At 46.1% G+C, this 10,878-nt stretch overlaps 1 long non-coding RNA gene across 2 annotated transcripts; it reads left to right on the forward strand.

The window, feature by feature from the left end:
• The first annotated feature begins 4,133 nt into the window (after nucleotides 1-4,133).
• LOC116882757 lies at nucleotides 4,134-7,874 on the forward strand. 2 transcript variants are annotated; one of them, XR_004385692.1, is made up of 3 exons: nucleotides 4,134-4,190; nucleotides 6,930-7,038; nucleotides 7,789-7,874. It is a non-coding gene; the product is annotated as an uncharacterized LOC116882757 (long non-coding RNA). The 2 variants fall into 2 exon arrangements; XR_004385691.1 differs by lacking the exon at nucleotides 4,134-4,190 and adding an exon at nucleotides 4,243-4,328.
• Nucleotides 7,875-10,878: the final 3,004 nt, after the last annotated feature.

The following is a 10,878-nucleotide window of genomic DNA, read 5'->3' on the forward strand; positions in this document are numbered from 1 at the left end:
TGGGCTTTCACCCCCACAGATAAAATTTAAGGATTTCTCACTTTTGTATCTTTTTTCTCTTAAGCATTAAAAAAAGCATGCTCAGAACCATGATCTCATTGAAATCCCACACCAGCCCTGGGAGGGGGGAAGGATACGAAAGACCCTTCCCATTTTATAGGTGGGAAGACTGAGGCCCAGAGTGGTTAAGTAAGTTTGTTCAAGATCACAGAGCAACCCCTTCAGAGCTGGGTCTGAACTTGGACCTTCTGTTCCCTCATCCGGGCCTGACCACTATATCTTTCCTTCAGGTGGCAGGTGGGCGTCTGCTCATTTCCTAGGCAGGAGTCTGGCCCATAGATACAGACTGGATACCCAGATGAGAGCAGGAGATGAGGGTCAGGGACCTCCATACTGATGGTAGTTACTGGGTCCTCTTATCTGGACGGCTTGGCTAGGCAGGGAAAGAGAGACAGAGGGGGAGAGCTTAGAGATCCTCGGACACCTGTCCAGACTGGACCCAGTTCATTCACAGAATCCATCTCTTTCTCTTTCTCTGTCTTGGTCCCTCTGTTTCTGTCCATGGTTTTCTCCCTTTCTGTAGTTCTGTGGTATGTTGTGCGCTCTCTCTCTCTCTCTCTCACAGACACACACACACACACACCCTTATCTGACAGTTTTTCTCTTCTTTCCTAAGTGATATCAGGGAGATAAAGGCACCTCTTACTCTCCAAATAAGTGGAAGCTCTTGATCTGGAAGGTGTTAAATTTTCCACTACCTTGTTCATTTTCAAGGTAAGTTTCATGTCTCTCTTCCCTCCATTTATTACCATAATTGGGGCATTTTCCTGATTCCTTAATTCAGCAGCTTGATTTTAGAAATATTCATTCCATTGTCCCTTCCAGGCCTCATCTCCCACAATTCTCCCCCTTTATTCATTTTGCACCTAGTTCCTATAATATCATCCCTTCATTCAGTGCAAATCAAAATAGGATGGTTATTTTTTTTTTAAATCCTTGTCCTTAGAATTGATATCCTTCAGGAAAAAATTCTTAATGATTTGAATTAACTTTGGCCGTTTTAAATCTGTTTGCAACAGGACTGTTGCTCTAGTCAAAAAAGACTGTCTGCAAACCCTCTCCTCACCATTCAGGGACAGAAAAATAATAAATCAAGACAAAATCATTACACAAATCCTGTGTTTCACGGCTTTGTTCCTCAAGTTTCCTATCAAATATTAGCAACTTGCCTCAAGGTGAAAGAGAGGAAAGATGAGATCTTAGCTGGAAACAGCAGGAGGTCACCAAGCAGATTGCTTTATAGACTCCTAGATTCAGGGCACCCCCATCCTACTCAGAGCCACTGATGGGATGCTGCTTAGGAATTAGTCCTGGGTTCAAATCCCAGGGCTGCCACTTTCTAGCTGAGTGACTGGGCATGTTAATTTCATCTCTCTAAGCTTTGTGTTCTTCTTCCTAACCCTTGGGGCTGTTGGGAAGGTTTGTAAAGGTAGTGGTCATTGTCCATTACCAGGGACAGTATCAGGCACTGGGGAGTGAGGTGCCAGTGCATGTTAAGGACCGTCAGACAGGATTCTCCTTCTGCCCTTACTACAGTCCTACAACAGCAGGTGTGACAATGATTGCACTGTACAACTTCAGACTAGAGAGGTGCAGTGATTTGCCCAAGGTCATACCACTCATGTGCAGCATCCAGAACTGACTCTGAGGTCTGTGTTCTGCATCATGCATAGAGATATGTCAGAACTGAGCCCTTCCCCTAGTAGGTACTTAGATAACTTTTGTTCCCACCCTTCTCCTAGAGAGGACACCATGAGGAGGAGGGATCAGCCTCAGGCTGTGGCATAACTCTGTGCTGCTTCTCCAGAGACCTCTGGAATAAGGCTGCTTTAATTAGGAGAATGGTGCTCTGTGGGGCCAAAGTAAAGAGACAATAAAGCAACTCCCAGAGCAGACAAGCACATGGACTCAAGCCAGGCACTTTGTCCTGACGCTGGGGAGATGAACGGCCTATAAAGTGGTGCAGCAACTCTTAGGTTTAGCCTGCGGCTTCTGGAGGGCATTCAACCCACCGTGTTAGAGTCACTGATTGCAGAGGGGGTCAAACCTGCCTCCCAACATCCAGCCCACTCAGCTGTGATTGCGGAAGCCTCATCTGGTCAGGACTGGAAATCTTTACTCTTGGAGTGGGGTGAGGAAACCCACTGCCCTCAGACCTCAGGTACCCAGGAGGAATTCCAAGGGCTTCCATGCCTGTTACGTTGTAACTACTTCTTGTTTCTTAAACGTATTGGTCTCAGGACTGTTTATACTCTTAAAAATAATTGAAGACCCCCCAAAAAGCTTTGTGTATATGAGTTGTATCAATAAAAATTATATTAAAAGTTAAAATCAGAAACCCTTGTAAAACATTTATTAAATTACAAATAACAGTAATAAACCCATTACAAGTTAATAAATGTAACATATTCTACTGAAGAGTAACTATTTTTGCATAACCAAAAGAAATTCTGAAAGGAGTGGCACTGATGATTGTGATGGTGGAGATGGTGATGGTGATGATCATGGTGATGATGGTGATAATGATGGTGGTGATAATGATGGTGGTGATGATGATGATGGTGACAGTGATGGTGGTAATGATAATGATGATGATGGTGATGATGGTGATAGTCATGGTGACGGTGATGGTGATGATGTGATAGTGATGGTAATAGTGATGATGATGATGTGTGGTGATTGATCATAATGGTGATGATGATGGTGGTGATGGTGATAATGATGGTAACAGTGATGGTAGTAGTGATGATGATGACGGTGATGGTGATGATGATGGTGGTGATGGTGTTGATGATGGTGGCAATGATGATGATGATGGTTATGATGATGGTAATGATGAATATGTGCACATTCCAGATCCTGTTCTACCATCACACTGAATCTTCACAGTAGCTCCATGAGGTAATTCTATTCATTTCATTTTACCACTGGGACACAGGTTGAGTAGCTCACCCAAGGGCAGAGCCTGGGTTCAATCCCAGACAGTCAAACTTCCAGAACTGTGTTCTTGGCCATGACAATGTGTTACAGTCCCTGGTACAGATAAATAGTCTCAGGCAGAGAATCATGTCAGCCAAGGTGGTAAATCTCTGGAGTTGAACTTAGCAACTAAAAATACTGAGTGCATGCTAAATAGGCAAGTCTGGGTTTATTCAGTGTTGTGTTTGTTAAATATTTGATCTGGGAGAATTAAATGGCATCTTCTCTCTAGAGAACTGAAGCTGATGAGCCCAGAAATAAAGTTGATGAAAATAGCCCTAATTGTAATCATACTCAAATATGTACAGTTTACAAAACCCATCCATATATGTTAGTTTATTCAATCCTCTATTTAAATGATGCTCACCAGTCCTCCCTCTGCCCTCCACATTTTGTCCCCACAGCTGCATCCTTGAACCAGACTTCATGATCACTGGTCTACACTTTTGCTGCAGCTCCCCAAACCCCTTTTCCCTGTCTATCCACCTGTCCATGCCACTTGAATGCTGCCTCCAGAGACTGTCTTCACTAATAATAATGACAGTCATATTAACTGAGCACTTACCATGTGCCAGACACCCCGTTGAATGTCAAGCATGGATTACATCATCTGCTCTTCTCCATAACTCTAGGTTGTATATTTTTATTACCATCTTCCCCATTTTACGGATGAAGACAGCAAAACTTAAAGAAGCTGCATAATTTACCCAAGAATACACAACTCAGAGACACAGATATGGGATTTGAATGCAGCAGGCTGGTTCCTTAGCTTCCAAACCATTGAACAACCTGATTCCCATCAGCAATCCAGCCTGATCAGTCACTGTTTTCCCTGGACTCCTGTGGGTCCTTGCTGCTCATTTGTCACAGACACTTCAACATGGCATCCATATCCTTTAAAATTGGTTCCTGACTCATCTCCTAGACTCTGCTTCCTACCTTATCTTATTCCCATTCACCCCACTCTCCAGCCACACCGAATTCTCCAATTCACGTCATCGCAGTAACACAGTTTGGCATGTGCTGTTCCTCCCCTGATCACAGTGACTCTCCAGTCAAATTCCCATGCAGACTTGAAGACCCAGCCCCGAAGTCCTGTCCATCCTAAAGCCATGGGTGGTTTTTTGCTTCCTGCTTTGGTCACTGCCAAGGTACTCCTTTCCTACTTGAATTTAACCTTGTTACATTGTGTTGTTTAAGGCACTGGAGGAGAACATGGACTATGGACTCAGAACTTCCAGGTCCATATCCAGCTTCTACTACTACTAACTGTGTGTGACCATGCTCAGGTGCTTTTGCCTTTTTGACCATTGGCATCCCCACTTACAGAATGGCTCTGATGACAGGATCACCTGCTCTCACAGGGCTTTTCTAATGATGCAGGGACTTTCTTACTAGAGAAGAGAGGAAAGAGGTTGTCCCAGTTCACCTGGTCACTGATCAACCTTCTCCTCCCAGGTGTAGCTTGCATCTAAGGCTGCTGCTGTGTTTGCTTGAGAGCTAGAAGGGGCTCAGGTGTCTATAAGAGTTTTCTGGCAAGGGCATAGACTGTGTAGGTTTTGTCTGAAAGGAGACATAAGCGCCAAAGACAGGGTCAAAGGGCCATAAGAAACAAGTTTCTCAGGGACCTGGCAGGTCCCTCTGTTTCAGGACAGAGGTCTAATATCATAGAGCATGTGCAGGGGCTGGGATGGGATCTTCTCCAGCCAGTCCATGCCCCACCTGGGAGTCTGTGGAGAGGTCACAAGACAACTGTGAAACTCACTGACACAGCACCTGGGACAGAACAAGTGCTTTATAAATGTTACCTATTTTTAATCCCAGGAACAGTACAGACCTGTTCTTTACCTTCTGCTTGAGGCATCTCCCCATGGTCTTGCTGGGTTGAGAACTGGGGTCATCTCCCTAGCCACAAAAAGAACAGTTTGCTGAGGCAAAGGGTCCTCCTGCGCATTTGAAATGACTGACGAGAAACGTGTGTGCACGCATGTGCACCTGAACCCCATCTAGCGAACACCCCTCTGCTGCATGCACACACTCACATACACACATGCACACACAGGCATACATCCTGGGGGTTAGCTGGTTCTCCCTCCATCTTCTTCACAGCTGCATCTCCTCCATCCTCTCTGCCTCGCCTCTCTGTTCTAACTCATGCCAGTTGCCTCAGAAAAATTTCACATCCTTTCCACACCCACCACCACATTTCTAGCTGACAGTTTCCTTTCCATCCATTTCTGAGCCTCCCACTGTCCCATCCCAGTGCCAGGGACTTTCAGAAGCCCCAGTCTTCTTTAATGGAGGGGAGATGTTGCCGCCTCCAGCCAGGTAGAGAGAGCTACCACCGGGTAGCAACACCATCTCTTACTGGCATGATGTTCTCAGTTGGGGTGAGAGCAAAACCTTAGCTGTGTTTTCTGCTGAGGGCTGAAGACCCATGTCACCCAGGGCTCTGGATCTTGCACATGTGGGCTCCTTTGCCTAGAGCTGTCATTCCTCTACCTCCTCTTCCCTTTTCTAACTCCTCCTCCAACTTCAAGACTCTTCCTAGACATTTGCACCTCCAGGAAGCCTTCTCTGATCCCCGGACTGAATTAGGTGTCTCCTCTGGACTCTGCTTCCCCCAATAGAGCACTCAATATGCTGAATCATGATTGCCCCATTATTTCCATGACCTGGCACATAGGAGCCCCTCAACCTGTTGTTGTTTAGATGAATGCTGAAAAGATTGCTCTCTGCCCCCAGTGAAGTATGATTGTGTCATTCTGGATGATTTTCCAGAGAGCCTCCCCAACCTACTCCTTTTCTCAGGAACAGCCATACCAGGTTGCTGTCCAGCTTGGAGTTTTCCAGGTCACAATATATGGGTCCGCACTACAGTGATGGCAGAGGTATCTGAGAATCGAGTTACACTTTCTCTACCCAACATGATCCCAAGCTGCCCTAGTAGTCTCAAGCTCCTGTAGGCTGAGCCTGAGCTCACATAGCCGAGAGCTGTCTGTTGACTCCATGGGTGAATTCTCAGTGAGCTTAGGCAGGGACAGGGTGAGGGCCCAGTGGGGGTCTGTTACTCTTCTCTCTTTCCAGATATCGAAGTGTTTTCCTCCTAACATGGAATGGGCTACTGGGTCCTTCCCTCCCCTGGACTGATTATAATCAGGGAAAGGGGACCCATGGTGTTCTCTCTTCTAGGGACACAAGGAAGCTGTCCTATTATGGTTTGCCTCTTATAAACTCCTTTGGGGCACCTGCCATCAAAGACCATGGGAGTTTGGGTCCTAGGGGGATAATGTTCTGTTGCCCAAACATACATGGTTTCTGCCCATCATTATCCAAACATTGCCTTTTGTAGGGAACTTTGATGAGAGATTTTTTTTTTAACCCAACAGCCATGAAAGAGCTTGGATGAAAGAGCAGCTTGTATTCTCCAAAAATAGATATATGTGTGTGTGTCCATAGAACAAAAATATATGTGTTCCCATGAGCTCTTCTTATACTGTGACTGACACTTTGCACTTTGAAGGGGGTCTATGTCCACTCCTTTAAACCTTAGCAGGGGCAGGTGGTTGCTTCAATCAGTAGAGGGAAGTGGAAGACATGCAAAGGGACCTCCAGGGTGAAATCATGAAAAGGATACCAAGGATCTCTCCCTGAGCTCTCAGCTCTTTCCCTCTCCTCTTTGCTGCTGCTGCTGCTGCTGCTCCTCCTCCTCTTCCTTCTCCCCCTCCCCCTCCTCCTCCTCCTCCTCCTCCTCCTCCTCCTCCTCCTCCTCCTCCTCCTTCTTCTTCTTCTTCTTCTTCTTCTTTTCTTCTCCTTCTCCTTCTCCTTCTTCTCCCTCTTCTTGTTCCTCACTTCTCTCTCCCTCCATCTCTCTTCACTGTGGAATCCAGCCATCATGCTCTGAGGAAGCCCAAACCAGCCAATGCTGAGAGACCACATAGAGAGAAACCATTCAGACAAGAGCAGAAGCTGCAACCTATCATCTGCATCAACAGATTGGTGAGTAATGAATGAATGAGATTGCAGATGGGTGCAGCCCCAACCTTCAAGTCCAGCTGAGCCCCCAGGCACCATAAAGCAAAGACAGGCAAGTCCTGCTGTGCCCTGGTCTGAATTCCCAACCCCCCCAGAATCCATGAGCTTACACACCATTGCTTTACATCGCTGAGTTCTGGGAGAATTTGCTTTGCAGCCACAACAACTCAAACAAGACTGGAACAAAAATATGTGGAGGCTCAAAGAAATTGCAGGTGGACAGGATTTGGTCTTGGAGGCCATCAACCTCACATTTCTTTCTAAGCAAACACTTTAAAATCAAAACACATCAACAACATGGGAATATCAAAAGTGACCACCTGGAAGGATTATGACTAATCACCCCATCTTGTAGATGAGGAAACAGAGCCCAGAGAGACTGCCCATGAAATGATCAAGCAGAGACCCACATCCAAGTCCATAAAACAGCTGGCAAATGATCCTTGTAACGTAAGGATTTATCAGGTACCTCTCATGTATCAGGAGCTTCATCTACATTGCTACAGACTCCTTCGATGTAGCCATCATGGTTCCCATTTCACAGATAATAAAGTTAAGGCTCAAGGAAAGGGGAAGTGACTTGTCTGTGGTCAGATAGACAGGAAGTGTTGGCCCTGAGTCCAGAACCCAGATCTGCACCCTTACCCTCAGTGGCTTCTCAGAATGTGTGCTGCTTGTTCCCTTACTGTCACTTCCTGCTTTCCCTTATCCCAGGAGCACAAGTGATGTATTCAGTGCTGCATGCCCATGGTTAAGACCCTTGACTAAGCTGATAGAGGGTGTGGCTACTGCCTTCCAAGTTAGCTGCCCATGGTTCATATCTTTCATTCACTCCTTACAACCTGTGCGATTCTAGGTAAGATGTCACCTCACCTCCTTGAGCCTCAACTTTCTTGTCAGCAAAATGGGATTAAAATGCCTTCTTGCTCTAAATAGCAAATGAAACAAGGCATATGAGGGGTCTGGAAAGGCTCTCCAATTAAACAGTAGGTACCCTCTCTAGGGTGGATTCTTCTCCTAATTCTCCTTCCCCCACCCTTTTTTTTTTTTTTTTAGTAAGTTCCACACTGGGTGAGGCTTGAACTCCTGGCCCTGAGATCAAGACATGAGCTGAGGTCAAGAGTTGGACACCCAATGACTGAGTCACCTGTGGGCCCCCTAATTCCCTTTCAAAACACCCCCTTCCAAAAGGATTTTCAAGCATTGACAGCTGATAGTAATTGAGAGCTTGCTATGTGGTAGGCATGTTTTATATAAATTGCATGTAATCCTCAAACATCACCATGAGGTCGAGATACCATCAATATCTTTACAGATGAGAAAACAGAGGCACAGAGAGGAAAAGTTGTTGTGTTCATGCCTTAGGGCTGCTGTAACCGAGTACTGTAAATTGGGTAGCTCAGGACAACAGAAATACTGTCTGACAGTTCTGGAGGCTAAAACTCTGAGATCAAGATGCCTGGCTCGATCTTCCAGGGTTCCTTCCAGGGGCGGTGAAGAACCTGTTCTGTGGCTCTTCCTTAGTTTATGGGATTGATGGCAATCTTTGGCAATCTTTGGCAATCTTTTGCTTGTAGAAGCACCACTCTGATTAGTGTTCATCTGCCTATGGCGTTCTGCCTGTGTGTGTGTCTGTGTCCAAGTTTCCTCTTTCAATAAAGACACCAGTCACATTGAATTAGGAGCCCATCCTACTCCAGCATGACCTCATCTTAATTAATTACATCTGCAATGACCCTATTCCTAAATCAAGCCACATTCTGAGATATGGAGAGTTAGGACTACAACATATGAATTTTGGAGGGTGGGGAGGGGACATTTAGTCCTTAACAGTTGTCTAGGCCAAGATCACACAGCTAATAAATAGTGGAACCACACTTCAAGTGCAGTCAGGCTGGCTCCACCATCTGTGCTCTTGACCATGCCGCTGATGTGAATGGCCCATCTGAATGTCCCGTAGACAGTTGAAGCAAAAAGTTCCCTGGGAAGAAGACATCACTTGAAAGCTGCATTGTGCTGCCTTGAAAGCTCTCTGGCTCCCCAAGACCAGCCCCCGTCCTGGTGGTGACTCAGAGGCAGCCTGGGAACACCGGGGGTGGCTTCTCCAACAACGCCACCCGAGCCTGAGAACAGTTCATTTGCTAAAGTAATTAAAAACAATCTGCGCTATTAAATTCCTCCTCTATTTTTCTGCTGTTCGCATTTCCCGGTGTGCCGAGTTAGATGTCTTCCCTAATCATTGCTGACATGTCAGCTCTACCCCCACCTTCCTCCCGAACTGCCATCCTTAGAGATGAAGGGGGCTCGAGACAGTTTGTTTTAATGTCAGGATCTACATCTCTCATAATTATATACACACACCCCATTTGCTGGGAATTCACTGCTCAAATAAGAAAGCCAGTTTGACAGCTCTGACACCCCAGCCCTCGCATCAGCTGCAGACAAGGGTGCATGCTAGGGGCACGGGTGCCACTCTCCTTGTGCTGGGAGTTCACTCTGAGCTGGCTTTTAGTGGCATCAACTGACAATCTCTGCTGAGTTGCAACTGCAGGAGTCAGTCCTCAACAGCCCAGACCATGCAAGGGAAGATCACCCGACCCACCCACACCATCTCTCCCATAACACATGCTTTACTGGAGAAGAAAAAATGACATACACACCGAGGAACATAGCTGGCTCAGTTGGTTGGGTGTCTGATTCTTGATTTTGACTCAGGTCATGATCTCGGGGTCATGGGTTCTAGTCCTGCATCAGACTTCAAGCTCAGTGGGGAGTCTGCTTGAGGATTCCTCTCCCTCTTCCCTGACCCTTCCCGTGCTCTCTCTCTCTCTCAAACAAATGAATAAATCTTTTTTTTTTTTAATGAAATGTGCATATAACAGAAGGTACTCTGGTTCTCTGTTGGTTGGAAGCATTTATTTTATTTTTTTTAATTTCTTTTCAGTGTACCAGAATTCATTGTTTATGTACCACACCCAGTTCTCCATGCAGTACGTGCCTTCCATAACATGGAAAGTGCCTGATAAGTGACTATTGTTGTCAGCTTTATCATTTTGTCACCATCATCATCATCACCATGGAATGATCCTATGGGCTGAGAACATTCTGGGAAGAACTTGCTGGCAGCCAAGATGGTGAGATCCAAGAAGGCCACTGTGGGAGTATATGACTTTGTGTCTCCTGCTATATTCTCTGCTGTGGTCCCTGTGCAAGGGAGGAGGGAAGAGGGTGCAGGAAGACCTGTCCAGACTTTCTGAGCTAATGAGGGAGAGCAGATGGGGCAAGGAACTCCAAGGATGGTTGTAATCAGAGTGTCTGGCTATAGGAGAGCAAGGTCATAGCCTTCTACAACATCAGGGCTCCCTACAAGTACTGTAGCATCTGGCAGAGTCGAATTTGAATCTTGGCCCTGCCTCTTCCCGGCTGTGGGACCTAAGCCACTGGCCTGTGTTGCTTAGTTTCCTCTACAAAATGGGAATGATGCCAACAGTATCTAACCCCCCAGGGTTGCTTTTGCAAGTTAAATAAGATTCTTAGTGAAAGTACTTAGCAGAGTGTCTAGCACATAGTCAGCACTCAAGAACTGAATTCTGTTATTAGTCCCCATCCCCACTCCCCACCGCCCCGCAATAGAAAACTCTTGGCCTCCAAATCCCAGACACAGTAGGAAGGCTAGAGATTTGTGCCTGCTGATCTATTTTAATTTATTTGGTTCTGCCTGTACCTCCTCCTCAGGGTACCTGCTTCTTTGGATGAAGATTTGAATTGTTACCTCCCAGAGCCAATAATACATCTCACCTCTCT

Source organism: Lontra canadensis, unplaced genomic scaffold (genome assembly GCF_010015895.1).
Source record: "Lontra canadensis isolate GAN:19392208 unplaced genomic scaffold, GSC_riverotter_1.0 scaffold87, whole genome shotgun sequence".
NCBI lineage: Eukaryota > Metazoa > Chordata > Mammalia > Carnivora > Mustelidae > Lontra > Lontra canadensis.